At 37.2% G+C, this 23,968-nt stretch overlaps 1 pseudogene across 1 annotated transcript in view; it reads left to right on the top strand.

Moving 5' to 3' along the window:
• The window catches only part of LOC149541328 (tyrosine decarboxylase 2-like), a 222,713-nt pseudogene that overhangs the window by 178,214 nt on the left and 20,531 nt on the right, over positions 1-23,968 (top strand). The window contains exon 8 of the transcript XR_016355325.1: positions 21,604-21,660. The product of XR_016355325.1 is annotated as a tyrosine decarboxylase 2-like (transcript). The remainder of the gene's footprint in view (positions 1-21,603; positions 21,661-23,968) is intronic.

Consider the following 23,968-nt stretch of genomic DNA (forward strand, 5'->3'; position numbering starts at 1 on the left):
GAAACTTGTGCTAGAAGACTCCAAATGGACCACACAATGACCTAATGCGAGTGTGCTACTAATTTTGACAATATTCAGTGCATATATATGATCTAAGCATGAGAAATGAACACCTACAGCCAACTGACATTTTTACAAACAGTTGGTATGCAAACTAACTAGTTGATAAATAATGATATTGAATTGCTTAAATGATACCAGCAACTATTATCTTCTTAATTTGCAATGAAATTTCTAATACAATGCTCATGAAATATGGCCAAGACTTTTGGCATTTACATGGATTACAAATGATAATGCTGGTATAATGCACACTTACAGCTGAAACTTATAACACCTAAGAAAGCAATACTAATAAAGGAACCTGGTTGTAGATGGCTGTAATTATTTTCTTAAATGCTGCCCCTTCTGCTTTGCTTTTCCGATTTGCTTTTTCGAACTGCATTTTCGGATCTGCTTTTTGAACTGCTTTTATGGACTTCTTTTTTCGCCTGCTTTTTCGGTTCTGCTTTTTCGGACTGCTTTTTCGCACCTGCCTTTTCGGACTGCTACCGTGTTGAATCTCAAAACCATATCTTTCAATGGCGTCAAGATTTCCAGCTTGAAGGGATTTTGTCCTTCAAACTATTGAGACATAATCTCCAGAAAATTTTTCAATTTCTTTGATATTTCCAAGCATTCTTAAAAGAAGCTCTTCCATTTCTTTTATAGTGTTCTCACAAGGGCTCCATCCTTCGTTTTCTCAATGTGGGATAAAACATAACTCCCTTTATGTAACTTATGTCTCCAATGTGTTATAAAATAAAGGGGACTCTTTTAATTTAAATATTTCCCACAAACTATAGTCTATGCATTAATAAAGTTAAATATTTAAATTTAACTTTATAAAATAGCTTTATCAATGCATAACAAATCTTATCAGTGATAAACAAGTCTTGTTGTCGATTTTAAACAATTACCATCGACATTCCGTTGCCACCGGATGTCCGACCATGCCCAAGATGACTTACTATAAATAGTAAGTATGCCCAAAGTTGCCTCAAAACCCCTCAGAAAGATCTGCAACTGAAACTATCTAGGCTAAATGGCCTCTAAGTCCCTTTAATGTCCTGGTTAGCCTACGGGACTGTGGGGAAATAGGCTAATGACAACATCATGCTATGAATGCTAAAAATGGGACATTACAGTCCGCCCTTCCCAAAATTGCTTGTCCCCAAGCAATGGTTGAACAACAACCCAATCAATCCACCTGGATCCCAAATGTAGTCATGAACTATACTGCTGTCAGTCAACATAGGCTCTTGCAACAACCTCTGAAAATTAACCAAGAGGAATCCATAATCAAATTGGCGAATACAACTCACCCAAACTCCAAAGTTAGGAACCCATGAGAAACAAGCTCTCGAAATATCAGAACCCAAGTAGAGTAGATAACCCAAACTGCCAACATAGTAAATACCATCAACACATCCCACTAGCCTATGTGGAATGTACAATACAATTCTGCAACAACGATGAATACTCCGGCATGAAACTGCACCAAATATAGAGAATCCACACACTGCACACCTACTGCAATTATCACAACTCTACAGATCACCGGTCACTGTCTCATAACCATAACACCCATGCACTGCTGATGGTGAATAGTCATTACATGGTAAATAGCAAGAACGAGAGCCCAGACCAAACCTGTTTGCCATCAACTCATCAACACATGGATCAAAAGCAAACCGATGAACATATCCTACAGTATAATGCCGGTAAAAAGAACCAATCCTAGTGAAAGACTCACCCTACAGACATGATACAACCATCTGTGACTGATCGTCAACTAAGTCAGAGGATGATATAGCCAAGAGACAACATCACTAATCTCTGTGCCCTCCAAGTCAAACATATCACAATGCTCAGCTGCAACGCCCAACTCAGTTGAACCTACCTCCAATGGAAACGAACCAAATAGGCCAATACTAGTGTCGTGGATAGATATATCCTCATCTCCACTACCTCTATCAACCTCGATCATGGACATCCTCGGATCACCAGACACCAAGGTCTGTGATTGTACAAAATCGGGTAAAGATTGAAGTCGTTCTAACTCCATGGTCACCTTGGCTAAATGAATTGTGACTCCTCGAAAGCCAACTGTGTGCTCTCAAGAAACTCAGAAGTCACCTTGAGCTACTGAGTAAGCTCACTCACCTCATCTTCCTTGACCAATAATGCGTCATATGCTGTACTGCCCCACTCCATAAGATAATCTCTGTCGGCTGCCAACTGCATATAATTCTGTTTCAGAATCTAGATAGCCTCCCATAAAAAGTGGATCTCTGTCAAGGAAAGATAACTGCCTCCCTGCTCATCACTAGTAGGAGAACCCCATCCATAAACTGCTAACAACTGACGAGCAGCATCGAAATGCTCGCAAGCGATAGAAATGTCTTGCTCGCCAACTCTCAGCTGACTAGACACATGATTGTGCCGATTGGTCGAACTCATATAATCTATCCCTAGTACACTGTCCAAAGGAGTAACCTCAGAATAGCTATCATCTGTAATACTCAGATCCTGGGACTCTTCTGTAAACTCTGTCATATCTGAGAGATCATCAACCCATTCCAACAAGAATGGTCGACTGGATATATGAACAATGCCCAACACAGGTGTGTAAAAACTAATTCCAGCATCAAACAAGCTGCTGGCATGGAAGAGAACTACACCTGGCAAACTACTAATCAAGTCCATGATGGTGCAACAGATACGACTACCAAGGAATGATAGATATCTCCGGTCAAAACGATTCCAAGTACTAAGATAAGCATCCCAACATCTAATCCATGAACAAAAGCCAGCTGGCAATTCAAGTAAACTTCTCACCTGAGTAATGTGAACAATACCAACTGACTTCACGCACTTGTCTACAATCTTTCAATCCGGAGTGTGAATGCTAGACATACTTATATCATCATCAACATGTGACCCGATTGTAAAAGAAAACTGAGTCCCTGGTATATGTGCTAACTCCCAAACTGAACTCACCTCAAGACAAAGCTCGTCGACGTGTCTCTCAAAATCCTGGAGAGTCAACTGAGTACACACCAAGGAATTCCAAGTATCCTCTAGCTCATGAAAAAATCGGTCAACCTCTTTCTCCTCCTTCTTCACTGCATCTAAATAGATCCTTGCAAGATTAAGGATATGATCGTGATCTGAAAGTAGGTGTATGTAACTTAACTTCATTGCCTCCATGCCTTCCTTGATCTATTGTAAGTCGTCACAAGAAGAACCTGTTGTGACTCCTTTTTGTCTCTCCTGCAGTTGAATCATCCAAATGTGATTCTCAATCAATCCATGTATCTTGTCGTGATGAGATAACGCCATGACAATATTCTTGTCCCTTGTCTTCAGCTGGCTTGCCAAACCAAGTAAAGAGCTACTAGCCTCTATCTCATGTGAAGAAGCATCCAACTATGACCGATACTCATTTTCTGAAAAGTCCTGAATGCTCACTTTCTGATCAACTGTACTATCCTCAAACATGACAGTATCCTCAACTGCTATAACTTCGTCCAGCCCAACTGTACTAGAATCACTATCTGTCTCAATCGCACAATCCAGTGTCCCTGTGATATCACCTTCTGGCTCAACTTGCACAACATCTGTAACCCCTTCTACCTGTGAAGATGATGTAGATAAACCATTACTTGAAGATGTGCTAATGTCTCCTTGTATCGAATCAGCATGTCTGTTAAACTCCTCATACAAGTTTCTGCCTGTCATAGGGAAGGTACAATCCTTAGGCCTATCAAAACGTTCAATCAGTCTCTCCTTAAACTCCACATATGAGGTAATGTGTGCATGACCCATAGTGACCATACCATGATGCCACCACTCGTGTGCTAACCCATCTACTTGAATTGTTGCATGCTTAATAGCTTCTTCCTCAGGCATAGGGTTCATTTGAAAGTATGTGTCAAGCCTTTGAACCCAAGCTCTTGCTGTAGACTTCCCCGAGCCATCATACTATGGTAACTGAAGTTTCCCTACTTTCTTCCGTAGCTCATAGCTCTGGTTCTTGTCATGTCCACGTGGCATATGCTTCATCCGCACATCTATATATTCCCCAAAGGTAATTGCAGCAGTAAAATCTGGACCTTCGGCTTCCCAATCTCTCCTCAGCTGGTCCTGTATATCAGTGATTTGGGGCTCTGGTACAGGCTGCTCTGGAGCTCTAGGAGGAAATGTTGGAATAATGGGCCTCGAACTCACTGTCCTAGTTTTCTAGGGTGCATGACCGAAATTGTTCCCAACTTGTTCACCTCCATTATGTGTCCCATCCTGATTATTACCACTCTGGTTATTACCATTCTGATTATTTCCTCCACCCACATTAGCATTCAACCCCATTTGACGAGCCATCATCTGCATCATAAGCTCCAATCTCTGACTCTGTTCCTGTGCTCTCTGCTCTGCTGATCGCTGTCCCTGTGCTAAGGTGTCTAATAACTATAAGAATTTTTCCTTTCCCTAATCTAGATTGGCATTCCCGCCTCTGCCTAATCCTGTATTCCTGTCATTTGGGTCACCCATATTGATGTCTTGATCAAAGAATACCTCCTCTGTGTCTGTATGACTGGATTCTATGTCCACCTGCACCGATGAACTAGATTGTTTGCTCTGCAAGTCTGAAATCCTATTTTGTCTTGCTCTGGTATTGCGGAAATTATAAGGTCCCTGTCGCATGGTCAAACATAAATGCTCTAATTTTAGTGTTTTGACATTTCGTCAAACACTTTCCCCTCTATCTGGCTGTTCCAAATTCCCTATAAGACCTCCACAGGATGGCAAGACTTATAGTCTCTGATACCACTGTAATGACCCTCCTCAAATCTGCTCTAAAAAATGCTCATGAAAGCTCAAGGAATTTTATCAAGCAATTCACATGCAAGGGACGTATGACTGATATAGTATTTCAGCTGGCTTTAAATGACTCTTTTTTCAATTTGCATCAATGAGAAACTTGTGCTAGAAGACTCCAAATGGACCACACAATGACCTAACGCAAGTGTGCTACTAATTTTGACAATATTCAGTGCATATATATGATCTAAGCATGAGAAATGAACACCTACAGCCAACTGACATTTTTACAAACAGTTGGTATGCAAACTAACTAGCTGATAAATAATGATATTGAATTGCTTAAATGATACCAGCAACTATTATCTTCTTAATTTGCAATGAAATTTATAATACAATGCTCATGAAATATGGCCAAGACTTTTGGCATTTATATGGATTACAAATGATAATGCTGGTATAATGCACACTTACAGCTGAAACTTATAACACCTAAGAAAGCAATACTAATAAAGGAACCTGGTTGTAGATGGCTGTAATTATTTTCTTCAATGCTGCCCCTTCTGCTTTGCTTTTCCGATTTGCTTTTTTGAACTATTTTTTCGGATCTGCTTTTTGAACTGCTTTTACAGATTGCTTTTTCCGCCTGCTTTTTTGGTTCTGCTTTTTCACGCTTGTTTTTTCGGACTGCTACCGTGTTGAATCTCAAGACTATATCTTTCAATGGCATCAAGATTTTCAGCTTGAAGGGATTTCGTCCTTCAAACTATTGAGACATAATTTTCAAAAAATTTTCCAATTTCTTTGATATTTTCAAGCATCCTTAAAAGAAGCTCTTCCATTTCTTTTATAGTGTTCTCACAAGGGCTCCATCCTTCATTTTCTCAATGTGGGATAAAACATAACTCCCTTTATGTAACTTATGTCTCCAATTTGTTATAAAGTAAAGGGGACTCTTTTAATTTAAATATTTCTCACAAACTATAGTCTATGCATTAATAAAGTTAAATATTTAAATTTAACTTTATAAAATAGCTTTATCAATGCATAACAAATCTTATCAGTGATAAACAAGTCTTGTTGTTGATTTTAAACAATTACCATTGACATACCGTTGCCACTGGATGTCTGCCCATGCCCAAGATGACTTACTATAAATAGTAAGTATGCCCAAAGTTGCCTCAAAACCCCTCAGAAAGATCTGCAACTGAAACTATCTAGGCCAAATGGCCTCTAAGTCCCTTTAATGTCCTGGTTAGCCTACGGGACCATGGGGAAATAGGCTAACGACAACATCATGCTATGAATGCTAAAAAGGGGATGTTACAGTCCACCCTTCCCAAAATTGCTTGTCCCCAAGCAATGGTCGAACAACAACCCAATCAATCCACCTGGATCCCAAATGTAGTCATGAACTATATTGCTGTCAGTCAACATAGGCTCCTGCAACAACCTCTGAAAATTAACCAAGAGGAATCCATAATCAAATTGTCAAATACAACTCACCCAAACTCCAAAGTCAGGAACCCATGAGAAACAAGCTCTCGAAATATCAGAACCCAAGTAGAGTAGATAACCCAAACTGCCAATATAGTAAATACCATCAACACATCCCACTAGCCTATGTGGAATGTACGATACAATTCTGCAAGAACGATGAATACTCCCGCATGAAACTGCACCAAATATAGAGAATCCACACACTGCACACCTATTGCAATTATCACAACTCTGCAGATCACCGGTCATTGTCTCATAACCATAACACCCATGCATCTAAATAGATCCTTGCAAGATTAATTATATGATCGCGATCTGAAAGTAGGTGTATGTAACTTAACTTCATTGCCTCCATGCCTTTCTTGATCTGTTGTAAGTCGTCACAAGAAGAACCTGTTGTGACTCCTTTCTGTCTCTCCTGCAATTGAATCATCCAAATGTGATTCTCAATCAATCCATGTATCCTGTCATGATGAGATAACACCGTGACAATATTCTTGTCCCTTGTCTTCAGCTGGCTTGCCAAACCAAGTAAGGAGCTACTAGCCTCTATCTCATGTGAAGAAGCATCCAACTGTGCCTGATTCTCATCTTTTGAAAAATCTTGAATGCTCACTTTCTGATCAACTGTACTATCCTCAAACATGATAGTATCCTCAACTGCTATAACTTCGTCTAGCCCAACTGTACTGGAATCACTATCTGTCTCAATTGCACAATCCGGTGTCCCTGTGATATCACCTTCTGGCTCAACCTGCACAACGTCTATACCCCCTTCTACCTGTGAAGATGATGCAAATAAACCATTACTTGAAGATTTGCTAATGTCTCCCTGTATCGAATCAGCAAGTCTGTTAAACTCCTCATAAAAGTTTCTGCCTGTCATAGGGAAGGTACAATCCTTAGGCCTATCAAAACGTTCAATCAGTCTCTCCTTAAACTCCATGAATATTTTGAATGCTGCCGCCTTCAACATTGGGTTTTTAGTGTAGGCTCTTCGTACTTCATCAGTTGGTCTTCACTAAACGTATGGACTGGTGTTTCATCCATCTGCGCTTCTCCCTCCTTCAGTTCACCATACTCCTTCGGGAACTCATTGCCTACTTTTTCTTCCTCGAGACTCAACATGTTGCAGCTCGGAAAGACCTCATAATCTTCCATTTGCCAATGTAGCAGTCCGTTCACCGAATCTAGGTCATCATCAATTGGCCCTCCTAATCTCAACACCCCTTCTTTATCTGGCTCATCCTCTTTTAACCCTCATCATCATTCTCCCCTTCACCTTCTGAGTCTAACGGCACTGCTTCTTCCCCTACCATTTGTGTATGCAAATCAATTATGAATCTTCTGCCTCCTCTCTCCATGGACATGGTGTTTCGTTTCCAATCATGTTTTACCGTTGCTTGCACCAACCACCCCCATCCAAGGATGGCGTCGTACCCTCTTCTCTTCAGTGGGATGGCCACAAAATCCAGTAGAAATAGTTGTGTCCCAATTGTTACCGGCTGTGCCATCAAAGTTCCCAATGGTTCTATCCCATGCTGATTTGCTGTGAGCAACTGGAAAGTAGGTGGCCATAGCATGGGTTGTCCTAGCTTTTTCCAAATATCCTCCGGTAGCACGTTCACACTAGATCCTCCATCTACAATTGTATCTGTTAGCACAGTACCTAGAATGCCCATCTCCACTACTGTCGAGTGTCTTCCTGTTGTAAGTGTCAGTAACATCGGGTCTGTTGTTGTTGTTCCCTTACTATCCTTTGCTTCCTCCATCACTCTCGGGGATTGTGTCATATTCATAATGGCCGTACGCAACTGTGGCATCATGAGAAGGTCATTTAGTTTAATAGGCACTTCTGTTTGCATTATCTGCCTCATCATGTTCTGTTCCGCCAAGTTCCTTTTCGAAGTTTCCGCAATGTCTTTGACTTGTGATTTCTCTGCTTTCATCTACTTTTCTATCTCTGCTTGTGCTTTTTGTAACCTCTCCTTCTCTTCTTCTGCATCCAGATATTTCACTTTCCTTGCCTGCTCCCGTGTACCTGCCAGTACTTTCTCATCACACGTTTCAATGCTTAATAGATTTACCCCTTGTTTTGGACATTTTGCATCTTCGTGGTCTCTTGGACCACACCATCTGCATAGTAGTTGTGGCATCTCCTTCGTAGGATAGTCCCTAGCGAAGTGGCCCCAAAGATTGCATGCCTGACACTGTAATATCCCTTTACGGATTTTTTTCCCAAACCCTTAATATTTAAGTTCAGATTTAAATCCAAATAGTAAACCAATATCCAAGATAAATTGTAGAATTTAAATCGATTTCTAATCAGCAGATTAACATACAATAAAACTCAAGAGACTTGTTTATTCCTCCAATATTTAGAAAAGTACATATATAAATCAGGAGTTAACACAACAATTCGCCAAAATATGTTACTCTATTACATGTAACAATCCAAGTAATCCAATCTTATACACAGAAATAACAGTTAGATTGGAAATATAAATAAACTTGTAAGAAGGCTAGGTTTGCATCCAACCTTCAAAGATTCTTCAAGGGTTTGTGTCCTAGAACAAATAACCAGCAATTGTTTTCAACTCCTAGATTAATATTTGCTTTGAATATTATAATCTTCATATCCTCTCATCTGGAGTAGTGTTGTACCTTTATTACTTTTCCCAATGTGATGCACGTTCTTTTAAGCAATGTGGGATAAAGTACCTTTCTTTTGTCCTTTAGTTACTTAAGTGAATATAGTAACTTTTTAAAATAAAGTGACAAATTAAATGACTTTAATAGTCACTTAGTCAAGAAACCATATAATCATCAAGCATTAAAATAGCTGATCAAATGAACTCAAATAATCACATGCAATAGCTCGTTGGAAAGCTCTCGGCGAGACGCTTCCAAACCAACACTGAGGTACCATAAATACTGTGCTCTAATTACTTACTAAAAATAGTAAGTATGCGGGGAACCTACCAAAACTACTTCAATGGGTCTGAAACTAGAAATGCCTAGGATAAACCTCGAACTGAACCCTGTAAAGAACCTTTCTGTCCCTAAAACCTAGGCGAAGCGAGCCAGCACATAGGATTATAATGTCCCAGAAAAAGGGGACATTACAGGCACTGTATCATTGGCCGTCCACTAGCATTGTACTATATTTGTAATAACCCCAACAGGTTATAATTTCTTCAAACACCAAAAATCTTTATACTTCAGTGGTTTGACATTTCGTCAAACACTTTGCAAGCAAGGGGTCATATGACTGATATAACTTTTCAGATTGCTGCAGTGATTCTTGTTTGGATTTGCCTCAAAGAGAATGCTTACAAAAGACTCCAAATTGTCTAAACAATAACCTAACATAAATATGCAACTAATTTTGGCAATAGTGAATGCATATATGAGTTCTAATCATGAAAATGATCACCTACAGCCAACTGGTATTTTAACAAATAGTTGGTATGCAAGCTAACTGGCTGATAAGAAATGATATATTAACGCTCAAAGACAACTATTAATGACCAGCAATTGTATCTCCTTGATTGAGAATGAGTATCCAATACAATATTCATACTAAGTTAGCCAAGACTCTTGGCATTTACAAAGATATCAAAATATGATGATTGCTGGTAAAGTAATATGCATCTACAGCTGCCAATGAAAACTAATGCAATATTAAATATCTAACTTCAGTACTCCCCTACAGCAGTACACTAATCACATGCATGATTAAATACAACTAAAGCCATGGTTTGCTGATACCATTGTGAGAAATGTAAAAATGAATGATATATCTACGAATGATAGGTCTGATACGAAATGACAGTTACAATAGCACTCTATAGTGAAAGGCAACTATGAAAATACACATTGAACCTGGCATATGAAGTCACCTTAGAGAATAGATGTATTGCAATAACACTGAACAGAAAATAACCTCCTCAAGTGCCCAAGTTGTGCTTCTCTAGCCGCCGCCCCTGATTGTAGATGGCTGTAATAATTTTCTTTGCTTTTCCGAATTTGCTTTTTCGGATTGCTTTTTTTTTTTTGGATTGCTTTTCTGGACCTGCTTTTTTGGCCTGCTTTTTCGGTTCTGCTTTTTCGGCTTTTTTTTTCGGACTGCTTTTTCGGCCTGCTTTTTTCGAACTGCTTTTTCGGCCTGCTTTTTCGAACTACTTTTTCGGCCTGCTTTTTTGAACTGCTTTTTCGGCCTGCTTTTTGTACTCAAATATTTTTTCTCAATGTAGCACAAATAGAAGACTGAAGTATCTTCCTCCCAGCTACAATAATTCAAGTGATATTTCACACCTTCAAAATCGCGTACCAATTGAGAGTTTTCGTTCTCAATGGCCACAAATATTTTTTCTCAATGTAGCACAGAAAGAAGACTGAAGTATCTTCCTCCCAGCTGCAATAATTCAAGTGATATTTCACACCCTCAAAATTGCGTACCAATTTAGAGTTTTCGTTCTCAATGGCCAGTTGTGACTACTGCAGAAACCCTAGGCTCCACAATGCACATCAACAAACATCAACATCAACAACAACAAATCTGGATGATTAGAATGAAACCCGAGGTGCCTATTTATTCCTTTTCCTCCGATTTCTCCAGAAGCTTCTAGAACATTATTTTGTTTTATCTATTAAGTGACTTTATAAAATATTTTATAATTCAAGTCACTTTATTAAATTAATTAAATATAAAGTTACCTTTTAATATCTATTTATTTGATAACTTTATAAATAATTAACTTAATACCACTTATTTATTTAATTAAAATAATTAATTAGTCATCCTCATAAAATATTCATTATTTTGGATAACCTAATTAATTAAATTAATTAAATCAAATTGCCTCCAAAATGGGGACATGCCAATCTGCCTTTCCTGAAATTGCTTGTCCCCAAGCAATGGCTGAACAATAAGCCAATCAATCCGCCTGGATCCCAAATGTAGTCATGTACTATACTGCTATCAATGAACACAGGCTCCTGCAATATCCTCTGCAATATAACCAAGAGGAATCCATAATCAAACTGATAATTACAGCTCAACCAAACTCCAAAATCACAACTGCCATAGTCAGAAACCCATGAGACACAAACTTCTAGAACATCAGAACCCAAGTAAAGTGGACAAATCAAGCTGCCAACACAATAAATACCATCAATGCATCCCACTGGCCTATATAGAATGTATAATCCCACTCTGCAACAATGGTGACCACTCCCACATGAAACTGCACCAAATACAAAGAATCCACACACTGTACATCTACTGCAGTTAACACAACTCTGCAGATTACTGGCCACTATCTCATAACCATAACTCCCCTGCACCGCTGATGGCGAAAAGACATCAAATGATAAACAGCAAGAAATGGAACCCAAACCAAATCTCACTGCCATCAACTCCTCAACACAAGGATCAAATGCTAACTGATGTACATACCCTGCAGTATAATACTGATAAAAAGAACCAACCCCAGTCAACAGCTCACCATGAACAAGTGATACAACCCACTATGACTGATCACCAGCTAAGTCAGAAGATGTCATAGCCAAAGGGGTAGAATCAATAACAACAACCGCTGAAGCATCACTCCCAAACTCCTGCTCTAAGTCATGTATTATCAAGCTATCAACTGCAGAACCTATCGCCATGTCATGCCCATCACAACTCTCATCCCGTGGCGTCAAACCATCCCATAACTGATGACAAGCACTAGGAACCAAAGTACATCTCCGTATCATCATCTCATCAACATGGTCATCAAAGGTAAATTGATGAGCATACCTCACAGTGTAATGCCGATAGAATGCGCCAATCTTAGTCAGTGGCTCAGACTGCAATCCAGATGAAACTAACTGCAATCGATCACTAACCAAGCTGGAACAGACTACTACCTCTGAAGACATCGCCAAGGGAGTCGTATCACTAGCAGGATCCATGCCAACTGCCGGCTCACCAACATCACACATGATCTTTGATACAACATCTCTAGTCTCCGTGCCATCAGTACTAGAGGCCACCACCATGTTAGGCATACCACAACAAACTGCTGCAGCATCGAACTCAACTGAACCTGACTCTAGTGGGAACGAACCCGATATGCCAATGTTAGTATCAAGGATGGATGCATCCCCATCTCTACTGTCTTTGACAATCTTGACCATGGACATCCTCGGATCAACGGAAACCATAGCTTGCGACTGTACAGAATCAGGTAAAGACTGTAGTCGCTCTAACTCCATGGTCACCTTAGCCAGAATCAGGTAAAGACTGAGGAAGACCGTGCGTGGATTGACCAGGTGGATATAGAGGCTGAGGCAACTAGAGCACGTTCTTCAGGCATTGGTAGACGCACACGTGCACGCACAGACACAGGCCCTAGCGACATCCGTGAGCCCATCTTATATGCGGGAGATATGGCTCGACAGTCCTCTAGGACCTACATTAGACGCCTTGCTACTAGGCAGACTGGATACTCAGAGGCTGAGGCTGAGGCTGTAGCCGAGCTTGAGGATGATGTTGAGGATGATGATGACTATGAGCCTGAGGCTTGAGCTGGAGCCTTGTTTTTATATTTTGTTTACAGATATTGATACTGAATCATTGATAGACATATGTTTCAAAGTTTCAAACTTTCATGGATCTTCATCTTAGATTCTTACATAAATTTATGATTTGATGTCTTATGGATCATCTTACATACATTCTATGATTTAAATCATTATGATCATTTGATTTCTATTTACTTCAGCTAGCCTACAATTTACATTTTAGAATCTTAGATAACATAGTTACGTATGTGATGGATTTTATGTTTCATGTTTATGTATGTTAAGTTTTAACTTCTATTTGATGATGTTATAGTGTGCTTAAGTTATATTCAATAAAGGGTGCATGAAATAAGTTTTAAATTGTTAAAATCTTTAAATTTAAAGGGTTTTTTCAAATTTGCCGATTCATCGCCGATTCATTGCCGATTCATTGCCGATTCACGATTCGATTCGGCCTTGCCGATTCCGATCCGATTCCGATTCACGTTTCTTTGGTATTTATGTCCTTACTAATGTTTGGCTGCATTAGTTTTTCTTCTTTATTGAATTCACAATGATGATCAGGTGCCCAAGGCTCATGGCATGTAAAACAAATCTATTCTCTTCACTTCTGGTTCCTGCTCATTTCTGGAGATCCTACAACCTCTACGTCTGCTAACATTAGCTCATTTTCAGTCATATATTCCTTGAACCTATCAAGCTTAAGTTCAACCAATGCCTCCTTGAGCTCATAAGCCATTGGTGAAATTTTATTTTCCCTTCTCCATATAGCCAACAAATCTGATTCTAGTAGTTTGCATATGTCATCATCTTCATTTACTATTAATGACATGATTGTTTTTATGCAAGATCTCATAATGTATGGATGATGTTTCCTAAATTCTCTCAAGAAATATTGAAACAGTTGTTGAATCATCTTTTCACAACTGAGATCAAACATCGTGATGAAAAATCTGGTTTTTGCCACAATCACCGATGTCTTAGCCCTATTATCAAAGGTAAGGCTTTTGTTGTCCTCTAATCCACACAAGCTATCCACTATCAATTGTAGAATCTGACTCAAAATGTTATCAGCATAAAGTGTAACTGGGACTATTATTTGAATAACTTCGTTAAGGCAAGAAGCAACTATTAACCTCACATCTTCACATAACCTATACTGGACTAAATCAACCACTTAAGGCCTGACCTGTGACACTTGTGTCTCTCAGATGCTCGTCGTTGTGATGAATGGAGGATAAAAAACAGTTTAGCTGCATTTCTCTTGTGTTGTGAATGTCTCTCGAATATGCCTTGACTGCCAAAGAAAAACTCCAGCAAATCTGAAACCCGTTCACATTTTTAGAACTATTCTTTCTTAATATGCACAGGCTGTTGAGCAAGAGCTGTTTGATAATCTTATTTCCTTCTGTATTAATCAATACTTTCAGAGTACAATAAGTTCTCTTTCCCTGTTCAAAGCCACTAGAGATTCCTTCCATCTGCAATGAACTCTGTCATCTCCGTTATGAGCAGTTGCATTTTTAAAACTCTGAATCGATGTTGTTACTCCTGAAAATATTACCCTTTTAGTAACATTAATGCCTGACCAATATCTCGCTAGTTTGATTTTTTGTTTTCATGATCAGATGGATATTTGATTTTATGCATTAAGTATTATTTGGAATTAATATTTTGATCTGTTGCATTGTATGCATTAAGTTGTCTCAATCATTTAGTGTGAAAGCCTGGATTCTTAATCCATACGATCGAATCACTATTCTTCTATCATATTTGCATGATTCTTTGTGCACACTATTGGAGCATGTGAAAATAGAAATATAGCTTTCTGTGCAATGCATTTGATAGCAGAGAAGAGTTTAATGAATCAGTTCCATAATATACAAGCAGACCCTGTTTTCAAGCATGGAAAATACATCTTTATTCTTTTCTTTTGTAATTAACTATTAATTACAATTGAAAAAGTGAATCTATCATCTAATCATAAGTAATAGAATAATATGCATTGGAGAAGAACCTAATTTTCCTTAGAACCATGACATGACAGTCAAACATTTCTTGAGGTCGTGCTTGTATATCAATCTCGTTTATATGAATCTGGTCATATTTTTATAATAGTGCTGTCTGATCAAGTTCCATGCAGTCCTATTCCACTCCTACCCTTAAGACTTATCTGATTGAGTGAGATCTTTAGGTTTGTAAATGTTTGGGACAGTAAACCACCAATCTGATTACTTGTCACTTCATTCATCAAAACAGATTTGGTCAACCTACTAGGTTTATGGCCAAGACTATAGGAAAACATGGCTGCCTAAGGATGATGACTTCAATGGGGTTTATTGAAGCCTAAGTCAAAGATGTCTTTTTGACTCTTAACAAGTTTGGAGGTGACATTGATGATACAAAGAAATATGTTTGTACCTTGGCCGAGTTGGTACTATGCTATGGGTATTGACTATCAATCACTGGAACCAATAGGGTAATGTCTAGCTAGGAAGGTCGCCTTGATAGGCGAAGATGTCTATAGGTTGGTTTGCTAAGATAGTTGTGGATTCTACACCAAGTCTCAAGTGGCAAGAAAATTGAAGCTGCGTTCAAATGCCCTTCGGTAGGGTCAGGCCACTTCTGTTGTTGTTAGTAAAATGTATAGTGTACCCGATGGGTAGAATAGTATCCGAACGGGTGTGTGACGCTTGAGTCACCCCTTCGAAAAGGTATATGTACACCATCCGAGATGGACTTTGAAATCATCATTGTAATTATTGTATTCAGATTGTAAACATTGAGTGCATATATGAATAAAGTATTTGTTCTGTGTTGTATCGTGCTATACTACATGTGCTAAGTTTCTTTACCCTGTACGGTAAACATTTGGCATCATTGCCAGACGAACCTAGAATGAAGGAATTTGATGAAGATTAATGTTGAATTTGCTTAACAAAGATAGGAATGTGGTAAAAGACAAAGATGAAATACGTACAGCACAAGAAGTTTTAATTTTAGCACAGTAGACAGAGGCTTCAGCAGATTGCCAAAGGGCTTCGAAGGGGTGAAGAGGTAGAGACGAAGGGAGTGCACTCACCTAGTAGACTGAGGAGTACTGAGGAATTGCTAGAGGAGACTAGACAATGATTAAATTTGGTGGAAGAAAGAAATGAAGAGTTCCTTAACCTGCATACGCCGAAGGGAGAGTGTTTGAATAGAAGGAAAGCAACTCGCATGGCTCAAAGTGCCGAGGGAGCACGAGCATGGAGTGAACTCTTCATTCCCAATACACCGGACAAACGGATACAAGCGGAGAATTGAACAACTTTACTTGAAGAAGACCTTTCACCAGGCAACGCGGTTGCTGGAAGCAAGGCTGTGATCCGGAATAGCGCGGGTGCTTAAAACAGCGCAAGTGCTTAGAACAACACGAGTGCTTAGAATAGTGCAGGTGCTCAGAACAATGTGGGTGCTCAGCAAGTACTTAAGAATCAAAAGAAAGTAACGATGGCAAGTCCCAAAGAAAAATTACCCAAGTTTAATGGTGATGGTACAAAAGATCCAATCCGATATTGCAAAATGTGCGAAACCATATGGATGGCAAATGGCGTGACAGATGAGGACGATCGAATCAGACAGTTCCTAGCAACTCTGCAAGGTGTGGCAATTGACTATTTTTTGACGTCGACCCTCACAAACTGACTACATTGGAAAACATTAAAAAAGGATTTATAGCAGAATTCAAATTGCTTCGGGACGATAATGAAATAGTAGCGGAGATATATAGTACTAAGCAAGGGAAGAATGAAACAGTACGGGCCTATGCCAGACAATTGAAAGAGCTGGTTGGGAAGATGGAAAGTCAACCAGCAAAAGGTTTGAAAAAATGATGATTTGTGGAAGGGCTACGGCCAGCTCTAAAAAAGAAGATGAAGATTGTACCACCGGCGTCGTATACTGATGTGTATACTCATGCAATGGACTTAGAAAGTGAACAAAAGACAAGTAAGAAGAAAAAGCATAAATCCTCGGATTCAAATGATTCATCCTATGAAAGTAGTAGTAGTAATGAGGAATCGAACAAGAAGGTGCAAGCATTATAGAAAGATATGCTTCGAATGATGAAAGAATTTAAGAATTTGAAAAAGAATTTGGACACAATGAAGGGAGAACTGTGGTGCACAGATTGTAAAGAGGATGGCCATACGAAGGGCTCATGCCCGAAGAAACAGTTTTGTGACATCTGCCAGATGGCGAGACATTCCTTGAAAGAGTGCCCGTTTAATATGAAATCAAAAGGACAACAACAGGTGTTACTAACATAGGAAGCGTCCAACAACAACAACAAAATCAATGATGCAACTTCGGGTGGATATCGCAACAATAATAGACGCGGAAGGGGTGGAAACAACAACAATAACAACGGAGGCCGGAGTAGAATATTGTCATGTCCCCATTTTGGAGGCAATTTGATTTAATTAATTTAATTAATTAGGTTATCCAAAATAATGAATATTTTATGAGGATGACTAATCAATTATTTTAATTAAATAAATAAGTGATATTAAGTTAATTATTTATAAAGTTATCAAATAAATAGATATTAAAAGGTAACTTTATATTTAACTAATTTAATAAAGTGACTTGAATTATAAAATATTTTATAAAGTCACTTAATAGATAAAACAAAATAATGTTCTAGAAGCTTCTGGAGAAAGTGGAGGAAAAAGAATAAATAGGCACCTCGGGCTTCATTCTAATCATCCAGATTTGTTGTTGTTGATGTTGATGTTTGTTGATGTGCATTGTGGAGCCTAGGGTTTCTGCAGTAGTCACAACTGGCCATTGAGAACGAAAACTCTAAATTGGTACGCAATTTTGAGGGTGTGAAATATCACTTGAATTATTGCAGCTGGGAGGAAGATACTTCAGTCTTCTATTTGTGCTACATTGAGAAAAAATATTTGTGACCATTGAGAACGAAAACTCTCAATTGGTACGCGATTTTGAGGGTGTGAAATATCACTTGAATTATTGCAGCTGGGAGGAAGATACTTCAGTTTTCTATTTGTGCTACATTGAGAAAAAATATTTGAGTACAAAAAGCAGGCTGAAAAAGCAATTCAAAAAAGCAGGCTGAAAAAGCAGTTCGAAAATGCAGGCCGAAAAAGCAGTTCGAAAAAAGCAGGCCGAAAAAGCAGTACGATAAAAGCAGGCCGAAAAAGCAGAACCAAAAAAACAGGCCGAAAAAGCAGGTCCGGAAAAGCAATCCAAAAAAAAAGCAATCCGAAAAAGCAAATTCGAAAAAGCAAAGAAAATTATTACAGCCATCTACAATCAAGGGCGGCAGCTAGAGAGGCACAACTTGGGCACTTGAGGAGGTTATTTTCTATTCAATGGTATTGCAATACATCTATTCTCTAAGGTGACTTCATATGCCAGGTTCGATGTGTATTTTCATAGTTGTCTTTCACTATAGAGTGTTGTTGTAACTGTCATTTCGTATCAGACCTATCATTCATAGATATATCATTCATTTTTACATTTCTCACAATGGTATCAGCAAACCATGGCTTTAGTTGTATTTAATCATGCATGTGATTAGTGTACTGCTGTAGGGGAGTACTGAAGTTAGATATTTAGTATTGCATTAATTTTCATTGGCAGCTGTAGATGCATATTACTTTACCAGCAATCATCATATTTTGATATCTTTGTAAATCCTAAGAGTCTTGGCTAACTTAGTATGAATATTGTATTGGATACTCATTCTCAATCAAGGAGATACAATTGTCGGTCATTAATAGTTGTCTTTGAGCGTTAATATATCATTTCTTATCAGCCAGTTAGCTTGCATACCAACTATTTATTAAAATACCAGTTGGCTGTAGGTGATCTTATTTCTATCTTTATTCAATGTGTTCGGCATTCATAGCACCCAGTCCTTATAGGCAACGGCGCCAAATGTTTACCGTACAGGGTAAATGGTTTATTAATGCATTCAGACAATAGACAAGAACATGTAACACATAAGTATTCTTTTTATTATTCGCATGTATGTAGAAGATACTACAATATTCGATATGATTGATTACAATGATGATTACAACTCTCCTTATGATGATCCAAAGTCTATTCCAGACGGTGTACATATACCTTTTCGAAGGGGTGACTTAACCATCACGTGCCCATTCGGATATAATTCTACCCGTCGGCTACAATATAGATTTTCCCGACAACAAAGACAATATTATGGAAGAATCCGTTGCTACTAACAAGTGGTATTTGAAGCTCTTAATTGGTAATTTGCTGATTACTATTGAGAAAACTAGTGAAGAGAACTCCTTTGATGAATCCGTAGATGAACATGATGCTATTCCATCATTACTTCACGAGGAGTGCATAACACCAACTATAGAAACAATTATGTGTGATGATGATATTGCTCCCATAGTTAAGAACAAATCGGGAAATTGGATGCGTGACAGCCCAAATTCTTTAGACAAATTTGAACAAAAACCTTCATCATTACAAGATTTGATGGACAGGTTATTAGTTACAAAAGAGAAGCTTGTACAAGTGTTAACAAGGGTAGATGATTCTCACAAACTCATTGACAGTCTTATCTCAAATTGGTGAAAGGCAATAGGATTTTTCATGTGGAGTCACTAGTAGCATGCAACTACAAACGATCGAAGAAGCATTAGAAAGGATGAATTCAGCTTACTTGTGGCTCTTACTGGATAGGGAACTTGCTATCAAATTTGGGGAAGACAAGGAAAAGGAGGTAGATGAATTTTGTCTTCAACTGAGTATGACACATTACTCCTTATACCAGGCTGAAAATTAGACTTTTATGACAGTCACTCACAAAGAAGATTAGCTTAATTTGAAAACCAAGGAGATCATACAAATGTGTGAATGAATCAAAATGACCAGCAAGACGTTAGACTTAAGAATTCTGATTTTTATAACAACAGTTATATACCTTCACAAAACCATGAGGTAACTGAACTGAGTGATACTAGCTCTGGAATTTTGTGTGGTGATGATCATTTCCTTGGTGAATGTGATGATTTGAATGATGACACTCGTCGTGAATCAGAATTTCAAGAATTGTCCTTAATATGTAATGAGGGTTTCTATGTTTCATCGAGAGACTTGTCACTGAATTTGTACGATATGGCAGCTATTTATTTACTTGTTGGTGATCTTATCTTCATGCCTTCTCCAGTTATTAGTGGCTGCTCTGCTTGGTCTACCATTATATTTTCAGAATTGGAATGGTTCATAAGGAGTATTGGGTTGTATGTAGAGCCGTGTAGACATCTTTACTCAAGGGATATTCCATATGAGGGAAGCTGGACCATAGAGTAAGAGGCCACGAGATATCACTAGCAAGATAACAAAGACACATAAGAACCCATGATAAGAGCATAAACCTCATCGTCAAGCATAGAGTGAGCGGTGACATAGTCCTAGACATGATAGCATCTCAACATGGCAGGAACTCTGATAAACTTGTGAGCTACATAGGTATAAATGAGCTCTCATGCAGGTACCAGATTTCTAACATTACAATCTCCCAATATCATTAAATTATAGTTACTGTCCACTATATTTTCAAATTTTCTATAAATCATTAATTTTTTTTTTAAAAAATAGTGGCGTCTCTGAGTAACCCCGTCTCCTATTTTGGAAAAAAATAGTCATACTAGTACTGGTACTAGTCTCTGTAGTCTCCAAGTACCCCGGTCTCCATGCAACCTTGAAATTTTTTAAAAGAACCTTATACAAGGACTACATATGACATCATAAATGGCGAATATGATATCAATATTATTGATAGACTCCCCAAGGTGACTTTTGAGGCCATTGATAAGTGCATCAGGACAATGCTCAATATAAAGGAGAGGGTGGCGAGGGAGGGTTGAGGGTGGGGATGTCATAACCGTATGTTCCTAGCAAATTCAAACTCTTGTATTTATAGATCAAAAATAGGAAAAATAAGGGTACAAAACATTCAATTAATTATAAGTGGTTCCTAATTGAAAATTAAGTATGCTTTCTATAATTTAAAGTATGTAATATAATTTGAATTATTTGATTATCATGTGAAGTTTGAGTTACTTGTGTAGAGTGTAGTTGAAGTAATGAAATGTGAATTTTAGGTTTGAGCTCTGATGCCTAACCCTTCTGAGGGCTAGATACATATCCCATATGATGGATAGATGAATTCCCAAGTATATAAACAAATGAACACTTATCACTTTAAGAAAATAATAGGAAAAAAAAGTGGTGTTTTGGGTTAAATGGATTGGGTTCTTAGGCGTTGCAGATTGCTTTTCTAATCTACACCTCTGGGTTGACAATAAAATGAAAGTCCATCATCAGTAAATCAGATTTCTGTTTTTATTTTTGTTCCTTCAGATTGTAGGCTAGCCTTTTGCTGCTCAGCAATTTTATGGTTTGATTTTTCTCATCAATCTCGTATTAGGCATTATTTTTGGTTTAGATTTATAGCTGTTCTATTGTTGCAAAAGTTTCATATTCTGTCCACTATTGAATTGAACAACCAATAGATTTTGTTTATAACATCTATTTTGTTTTGCCTCATGTTATCTGTTTCTTTAAAATTTCTGAATTAAATTCTCTGTTCTTGTGTTGTATTCTTTGTTTCAGGATTCAAAGGCTTTGATTGAAGCTTTATATACAGATTCAGAAGTTTTGAGGAATAAGGTCAGTTTTTATGTGTAGTTTTCAGCGAAGCAACATAAAAACAATCTGCTATCAAACAGGATACGTATGACCTATTATTGACTTCAATTACTATTGTTAATTTTGTATTTAGGGTTCTAAGCTCTGTTTGAAATTGTAATTAATTGGCAAGTTTGTGTGAAATCATGCAATCCAAAGAAAAAAAATAGTTAACCCTGTTGTTTCTTATTGATATCTGTTTTAATATCCTCTATAGTGCAGTGATTGCATTCAGAAACAAATCAAACAGCAGGAATAATTCATTATATAATTATATGTAATAAAGAGTAATTATATTCCAGAGATTGAAAGAAAGAAAAGAAGTCATCTTAATGTCCATAAACAACCACATTTAGGTCAATCAGGGAACTAAAAGTATGTTCAATACAATTGAAAAGTAGTATTAGGGTATGTGAAGCAGTCACGCTTAATTAGTTATCTATGGTAGTTATGTGGGTAGTTGTTTATAAGTTGACAGGTAAAATAGCATACAAATGCACATTAATATGAATTAGTGGACTACTTAAATATTTTTTAATTTTCCAATTTTTATGATTAGATTAAATGTTACTGCCTGGATAACATGATCTCCTAGTACCATCCTAGTAGTAAGTACATTATATTAAAATAATATTGTAATGCTTCTATAATGATCATCTTAGTCACTTTAGGAACTTTCCTCTTCTGTATTTTGTTAACTAGTGTTTCATTTAGCAATCTCCCATTGTAATCTCTTATACATAGAGCCTTTCCTCTCTATTGTATATATTGATTTATAATAACATGGTGTCAGAGCAAGTTGATGGGGTTTTACACACTCTAGCAAGTTTTTACCAAAAAAAATCGTGGCCTCTTTTCTAGTAATTTTTGCCAGAAATTTTTAATTGATCTTTTAATGAAAAATTTGTTGGAGTTTATTCGTCTATTTTGCCTCAAGGCTTTTTCACACTTGTGAACTGGTTCTTTTTTGGTGAGTCGTCTGCAATTTTTCAGCCCATGTCATCTGCTACAAATTGCATCAAGATTTTGGTGTTTTTGTCACAAACCTTAGTGATTATATATAATATTTACAAATAAAATAAAATAATACATGTATTTGTTCAATCAATCTATGTAAAACATATTATTATCATTAATCATTAAATCAATACTATATCATTTAAATCAATAATCAATACATATTAAAATAATAGAAAACAATAATATTATCAATAATCAATATAATAAACACTACTTAATATCAAATCAGTTAATTAATCAATATGTATTGATAATTAATATGATTGATTGTAAAATAGTAATCAATTAATACAACTTAAACATTAATGTTAATGTATTAATATTATACATCAGTAATATTAATCTATGCGAAGTTATAACGTTTCACCGATGAAGTGATGTTAAAAGGATCATGCCGCATTGTTATTTGCCTATATAAATCCCTTGGACCCAAAAACATAGGCACCGAAAATCATTAATCAGCGAAGGGGATAACATTAGACATGTCAAAATACCTTTCTAATAAGGAAAAGCAATGTTGTAAGAATCATTGGATCGTTAATAAAATTAAAACGTTATGATGTATACTCAATTTTATTTGTACTAAAACAAGGTTTTGGAAAGTTGATTACAAAGCAAGTTTAATATGAAACTACTTATATTCATTTACAACGACTGACATATTCCTAAGGTGACCATACCACTAAATAAGTATGTGTATTAGGTAAGGTATGGATTATTATTTATTATTTAGAATGACATCTTCACTAATTGAAGTATCATGAAAAGGTATGTCCATTAACTTTAGTAAGATAAAATTATGTGCACATAAACTATGTCAATATTATTACACACACATAAATTTTCAATTCAATTTAGTAATAATGATCTACATATTAATAAATCATATCTTAATTTTGATTCAAATAGAAGAGTTAAGGAATACGACGTAGAACAATATGCATATGTGATGTTCGCATTATGCTTGGCCATATACACATGGTACTGATATCATATATATTATATATACATACATATCCATGTGTATATATAAAATACAACCTATTATATACATCCTATTACATATATGAAATAGTTATGTAACAATAGTTAGATTACTATGTCTAAATATTATACGAATCTATATATTTTGTAATGGGAAGGAATTATGATTTTTATAGTTGAACCCCTTATTCTCTCACTTTAATCTTGAGAGTATAATAGTTGGTGTTTTTTAGGGAAAGGCAAAGTAAATCTAGAGGATGTATAAGTGTCAAGCACCCTACGAAAA

This window comes from Cupressus sempervirens, chromosome 8, assembly GCF_028749045.1.
Source record: "Cupressus sempervirens isolate cs-2001-9-10 chromosome 8, ASM2874904v1, whole genome shotgun sequence".
Classification (NCBI taxonomy): Eukaryota; Viridiplantae; Streptophyta; class Pinopsida; order Cupressales; family Cupressaceae; genus Cupressus; species Cupressus sempervirens.